This window comes from Monopterus albus, unplaced genomic scaffold (assembly GCF_001952655.1).
Source record: "Monopterus albus unplaced genomic scaffold, M_albus_1.0 scaffold272.1, whole genome shotgun sequence".
NCBI classification, from domain to species: Eukaryota; Metazoa; Chordata; class Actinopteri; order Synbranchiformes; family Synbranchidae; genus Monopterus; species Monopterus albus.
In genome coordinates this window covers 414,039-421,482 of record NW_018128152.1, presented here as the reverse complement: position 1 = coordinate 421,482, position 7,444 = coordinate 414,039, and the positions used below count along the sequence as shown (strand labels likewise).

Below are 7,444 nucleotides of genomic sequence, written 5' to 3'. Positions count from 1 at the left end.
AGGACAGTTCCTGTCATATACTTTCTTAAATATATTTAAAAATTGTTCATATGGTTTGTCTAAGTCTTCCTCTCTGTAAACACTATTTTAACAATATTAATGAGCACTGACTCTAATTAAATAATAATTAGAGAAAAATAACCAAGTGTTACTCATAGAAAATAATGATGATCCACTTGCAAGGACTTAATAATGAAACTTCAAATGCAACTGAATGTGGCATGTTCTGCATGGCTCTCTCGGTCTTTCAAATCTTGCTTCATCCCCAAACAAGAATTCTATTTGTGTGATTTATTCTATTGTCCTCTGGCCGTGGTTGGCCCACCCCTTCTGGTCAGCTCTGACAATCCCAGCCTTTGTTTCTGGGCTGAGAAGCAGCATTCTTCCAAAGGGATGACCTCCTCTGTCTCTACAGGGGCTGGCACTGAGGACACAATCCTACCCAAAGATTGGATAGCACCCATTGGAACCTGTGAACAAAATTTGCTAGTTGTCACCCCAGCTCTATTGTTCATATGTACGCCAAACACACTGTCCTTCACCAGGAAGAAAACCTGATAAATCCCTCTGTTCATCACAGCTGACACATCAAGGCCTAGCACTGTTATTCGCACCAGCACACCGAGATTAGACCCTGGGACGAAAGTGGATCATCATTATTTTCTGTAAGTAACACTTGGTTATTTTTCTCTAATTATTATTTAATTAGAGTCAGTGCTCATTAATATTGTTAAAATAGTGTCTAATGTAGAAAGTAAACTACTTTCCCTTGGCCAAACAAGGTCAGCAAAAGTTTTAGCAACACTTGAAGGAGAGCAGTGGAAATGAAAGGTACTGAAGTGAAAACCAATTTCAGAGAAACTCATCCCTAAAATCCCACTGCACCTGAGTGTTAGAATTCCAAACTAACAGTACACTGAGGCACCAGGTTCTACTTTCACTTCTCAAACCAGCTGAAATGGATTGTGCAAGCATAAATAAATATATTGAAACAGAAACAGTAATACATTAGGTTCCTTATAGCTGTCTACCACATGCACAGGTCACCATAAAGATTTAAGGGATTAATAACAAATTGCTGGATTTAGATGGCAGTAATGAGGACATGCAGCTCCTCAAATCTCCTGATAATTTTCCTCTGCAGTGGCATCCAAAAGTAATGTTTACTATTGCAAACCGAGTATAACATTGTAATTTTTTGAACAGTCTTTGGCTGTGGCATCAGGGTTTGTGGATGTACATGGGACATGTTTTGCTGTAATGAGGGTTTGTCCTGGATACAGTTTGTAGTGTCATTTCCAGAGCTAAGGGGTTGGATGTTGAACAGAAAAAAATAAAAGGTATGATAATTAGTGTTGTAGGTCATCATCACTGAAGCTATCTCTCTAGCTTGCATGTCACAGACCTGTCTATCCTTTGCTCTGAACAGTGCTCTTGTTACCCTTTAAATGGAAAATCTTTCATCAGCCTGCCTTCAATTTGTATCTGCCTCATATCCCCTGCCATCTGACTGTCATTGGCACAGACAACATGGCTTTAAAAAACAGTCTCTGAGAAAATCAAGAAAGACCTATTTATAATTTCCATCAGCTGTGCCATTTAAGCATGAGGTGAGAAGCTTTGGATCTTTTTAAGTGATAAGTGAGGTTGGCACCACCTTCCACTCATCCTGCTTCCACTCCTGACTCTTTGAGCCAGTCAAGGTCTCTCATTAGCAAGCGTTAGGTTGGAATCGTTAGTCTGTGATGTCATTTCCAGCACTATAGCCTTACTGCCAGGTCCATACTGTCTGTACACCTGCACTGACTGGTTATTCATGCTCCTTAGTTATTTCTGATGTCTTATGCCATTAAAATGGCACACTAACAGAATGACAGTAAAATAAATTGACAATGATGCCAAGTGTGTAGACATCAGTTTGGTGTGATTTAAACAAATTGTGCTTCCTTCTGGGTGGACAGGTTGTTGATTGTAGTTTTTATGGCAGCATTAAACTGGCTTCAGTGCTTGCACAGTAAAATTGCCATGTTTACTGCTGATTTGGCACTGCTGAATACAACTTTATGATACATCAAGATAAAGTATCTCAGGGACTTATCAAACATAAGACAGAAAACACTAAAATTGTGAAATCTCCTTATTACACTCATTATGGCTCCTTAGAAAGTAAAAGTCATCCACCCCTTGCAGTCATTACAAGTGGAAAGGCCTTTTCCATCCACTGCCATTTGACTAGATCTAACATTTATAACTCATCAGCAAACAATAAAACACATTAAATTTACTTTAAATTTCACTTAGATCTGTTCTGGCCCCACATCATATTTTTGAGGGTTGTAGCCAAGAATACTTAAAGAGCTACAGAGTATGGCTGATTTCTGTGTCAGTTTATTAGCTATTTCTCTTTATTTGCTTTCCCAGCTGATGGGATACCAAACAGGCTAGTTCAAGATATAACTGGGGCCATATGACACTAGTTAATTTTTTATCCTTTTATTTTTTTTGTTATCAAAGTGGTAACATGCAGTAAGTGCTGGTGATGGTGTGGTAGATAATGAGGTGTTGATAAGCAGAAAGCCACTGAGCCTCTCTCACTGGGCCTGACTTAATTGAGGTTTTGCATCAGGTACATTATTACCTCCGCCAAAGAGGCCTATATTTTTGGTTCTGTGTGTGTTGGTACAGACATGAGTGGGGACCAACTCTAGAAATGATTAGAGTTTGGCTGAAAAAGGTCAAAGGTCAATGTCACAAAATTATGAAAAAATCATATTAAAAATTTTAAAAAAATCTTCAAGAGTTATCAAAATCATTTTTTGATTGAAATTTGCTACATACGTATGTAGGGTGGAGATGTCTATCACCAGACCAAATTTCATCTGGATCTGTTGGCCATTTAAAATTACCATTCAAAACCCCATTAAATGAATGTTTTCTGCCATAACTTAGCCTATAATGAGGATAAAACCCTGAAATGTTCAGGTAAGATGCATAGTATAAATGCCCATCATACCCTAAAAGATGTTCTGGAGCAAGGATTTTAGGACACATTTTGTGTTGTTCTGGATCTCATTTTTCACAAGGGACTCATTTGTGTGAGTTAATGTTGTGCCTTGGTGGAGGTACAGGCACTCTCTGAGTGCTCTTATAAAACACAGATAGCACTTATTATTATTAACTAAACACCTTGTAGTCAGCTGCTGACTGAGATTTTGCACCTTCAGGACTGGAAGCTCCTTTGAGTTTAGCTACTTGTCAGGAAGACAGGCTAGTTTGTGGCTTTATTTTCATCATTAATGAACTGTTGTTGACACTTGTCTTTTGTAGTTAGCAGGATATTTTAAATCCTACCTAGCAGATACATACAGTACTATGTCTTAACAAATGACATTTGCTGGGGAAAAAAAAACTTTACATTTTAATAATAATTTGCAATCTGTGAACACATTTTGTTTACCTTGAATTCAAGTTCAAAACCAGGCCCATCAGCTTCTTGTATATAGTCTATGCCATGCACATTTCAGCAGCTGCCATTTCATAGTTTTGCTTTCAAACTGTTTTGAAAGCAAACCATTTTTATATGCCATATATTCTACATATTCTACAGTATATTCTTATATATTATATATATATAATACTCACAAAACTTTCTTCAACATACTGTATATGCAGCATTTAAATAAATCATTCCATTTGTTCACTCACTGGTTGCAAAATTCTTACAGACTTGGCCTGTTTGTCATAAATTGCCATAATTCACTGTGCAAGTGGAACTAAATATAGATGACATATGCACAAATCACCTCCAAGCAATTTGAAGGCATTTTGCCCATAGCTCATCTTTGTACTCTGCAACATTCACTGGGTTCTCCAAAAATCTCTATGAATGTCTGCCACAGGCAGATGAAAAGCATGTTCAACAAATTACTCACAATAATATATTTGATATTGATATAATCAAAATCTGTGAGAATAAGTAGATGAACCGCTTTTCACTGTTCTTCCTCATGTTACAGTTATGTCTCAGATTCATTTGTTGCTTGCAGCCATGACACTAATTCACCTTAAAATTAATTTAAAATTATATGCATGAATAATTAGCTTGTCTATATCAATGACATGCTGATCAAACATGACCCTATTAAACCTATCCTGATGTGTTAATAATGTAGCACCAGCTTTGATCTCAGACTGGGGCTGATCCTCTTTAATCAAGGATTAATTATGTCTAAAGACTTGTGATTAACCAGCAGAGGATCTGCCTCATGAAGAAATTCAGGAAGGGAAACAAAAGCACAGAAAGTGGTTAAAGCCTTTGTTACTCTGACCACAAATGTTTGTGGTGTAGATTGAAGACCTCAGGGCATGCAGACTGAGGAAAACTGCTGACCTAAAGGATAAGCAGTGAGCCAAGCTTGAATATGTACCCACATACCGTATTAGTCAAAAGTATGAAAACCCCTTCTCACACATTGCATAATGTGTAGAGGGTCTTGCATCTATCTAAAGAAATGCTTGTTTTTCCCATCTATCATTCATTTTAAGCTACCCATGAGTACAATCTACAAGTCCAACTCAACCTTTAAAGTACAATCCATGGCAGATACTGTATTTGAACTTTGGTCCAGAACAGTGCAACTAGAGGGCAACACCATAAGATGTGAGATAATGATCTGTGCTATTGTTGAAAGTCTGCACACAGGAGACTGAGACAGTGTACAGCAATTTAAATTGAAATCCTCAAACACAGGAATCTATAGTTGCTTCATATGTTGTTTTGTATATGAAAACCCAAAGCAGAGGTATGTCAAAGGTTTGTTCCCATTTATTTCTATGACCCTTCCCACAGATGTTGATTATTCTTTAAAGAAATCTTTGTTTTTCACCACTTTGTTTTTTTTAATTTACTGTCCACAAACCATTCATTTTTCCCTTTTTGTGGGAAGGGTGAAGGTGATTACACAGAGGCGATTTGTCCATCCATTCTCATTAGCTGTCTGTATGACAGTAATAATTACTGATGTAAGTTCCCTGAGCTTTACTGTTGGAATACAAATGGCTTTTGTAATAAATCACATTAAAGTCACACAAATATGAAGATAAAACATTAGCTTCTATGTTGCATGTAAAACATTTGCCTCATATATTTTGTGGCCCAAAAATAGCACGCACAGAATAATATAACAAAACAATATAGAAAACTATGTATATGTAAAGAGAAAGAGAGAATTTTAAAAACAAAAAACAATTTAAAAATGCAGCTGTCCAAAACTGTATTGCAAAGTAAATATTAGATCCAAAAATAAGGACGCTAATCACCAGGGAGTTTCCATGACCAAGAGTACAGCTTCAACAGGTTTCACAGAAGAAAACTTTGTTTACATAGCTGCCCTGCAATGTGAGATACATGACAGGCTGCCAAATGAGTTCTAATCTTATGTGTGTTCCTCTGCAGAGATAATTGAATGAAATGGACCTTTGATGTACAGATTCCTCTTCTCCAGGCCTCTTTGTACAAATTCAACAGTATGGGTCCTTGGTATGACCATGTGCGTTGGCAATAAACATAGGTAAGGCAGAACGACAATGTATGGCAATTATTTACTATAGCGCTTTCATCAAAAGCATTTATAATTTTCCTCTTATTCACACATACTCCCTCTTTATCGCTCCCTCTTTCACACACACACACACAGATAAGCTCCATGCAGGGTACTATCCTGACCATCAGTACTGATGGTCTTGCTTAAGGGCACTTCCACATGTGGAGGAGGAGGTGGGGATGAAATTATTGAGCAATCTGGTCTAACTCCTGAACCACATCAGTCCATATATACTGTAACATACTGCAGTTCATGTAAAAGCCCAGTAATATCTGGGGATATAGCCAACATCAACCAATACAGTCCAGTCACTAGTAAAAGCCGGTTACAGTAGGAAAACAGTGAGGGGGGTGGAATTACCTGTACTCCTCTATGACAGCTTACATTATAATTTCAGCATAATTTAGATTTCCACATCACCATTTCAGTCAGTGCAACAACAGAGTCATGTTAGACACACCAGGGTGCTCTGAATTTCTCTCTGGAGGAAATCATATTTTCATACTCTGACTACTCCCAGCAGTTTCGTGTTTTCAGTGCTCCTGACTGCCAAAACTCAACAGTTCCTGATGTTTGTTCAGACCAATCTATAAAGGCAAAGCAGCCAGATTTCTAAAGTGAACATTCTGGAGAAATTGTCAAGTTTTTATGTAGTGCTGGAAATAGTGCTGTGAAAATAGACATTATAATGTCCATTATAATATATGTGTATCAAGACCACAGATAAACACAGAGGAGATTTTGAATTTGCATAAACTGAGGAACAGAAGAAATTAAATACAGGCCTGGCTATCTCCACCACTGAGGTAAACAAAGGCCACTATTAGTGGAATTGATCACATATAACTCCAAAGAACATATGGACCATCTTCCTTGTATCAGGCTACTTTAAGGTTTAACTGAAGAGTTCATCCATAATATGAAGGTCTGTGTCAGCTTTTTAAAGGCAGGAAAGGGTCTGACCTTTTTAACCACACTGTAGGCCTCTCAAAATCATTAGCTTAGATATTCTCTGCAGTACACAAACATGCTTTGAAATGAGACAAAGAGAAAGCCTGAAGCAGCTTTTGACCTATTTTCTGTTTTGCAGCAGCTCCAGCAGGCTGAGACTGCTCCTTAACAAAATACCTCCTTCCCTGTGGTATGTGGCTTGCAGCTACAGTATGTTAGTGTTCAATAGGGCCACCGTGTATGGACTTCATAATGCACTCTTCTAATCAGTGAAGCAGCTCTTCCATTCCTAGGCATTCTGGAGAGAGAATGCTCAATATAACACTAACAACAGTCAATGATTCCTTAAAAATTATCATTCCAAATAGAGACAAAAGAAAGACATTTTGAAATATTCACCCATACGTACAGTGGGTACAGAAAGTATTCAGACCCCCTTAAATTTTTCACTCTCTGTTATATTGCAGCCATATGCTAAAATCATTTAAGTTCATTTTTTTCCTCATTAATGTACACACAGCACCCCATATTGACAGAAAAACACAGAATTTTTGACATTTTTGCAGATTTATTAAAAAAGAAAAACTGAAATATCACATGGTCATAAGTATTCAGACCCTTTGCTGTGACACTCATATATTTAACTTAGGTGCTGTCCATTTCTGCTGATCATCCCTGAGATGGTTCTACACCTTCATTTGAGTCCAGCGGTGTTTGATTATACTGATTGGACGTGATTAGGAAAGCCACACACCTGTCTATATAAGACCCTACAGCTCACACTGCATGTCAGAGCAAATGAGAATCATGAGGTCAAAGGAACTGCCTGAAGAGCTCAGAGACAGAATTGTGGCAAGGCACAGATCTGGCCAAGGTTACAAAAAAAAATT

At 37.6% G+C, this 7,444-nt stretch overlaps 1 protein-coding gene across 1 annotated transcript in view; it reads left to right on the top strand.

The window, feature by feature from the left end:
• Window positions 1-423: 423 nt before the first annotated feature.
• The window catches only part of b3gat1b (beta-1,3-glucuronyltransferase 1 (glucuronosyltransferase P) b), a 27,417-nt gene continuing 20,396 nt past the window's right edge, over window positions 424-7,444 (top strand). The window contains 2 exon segments of the mRNA XM_020622062.1: window positions 424-665; window positions 5,456-5,570. The gene's annotated coding sequence lies outside the window, so the exon portion shown is untranslated.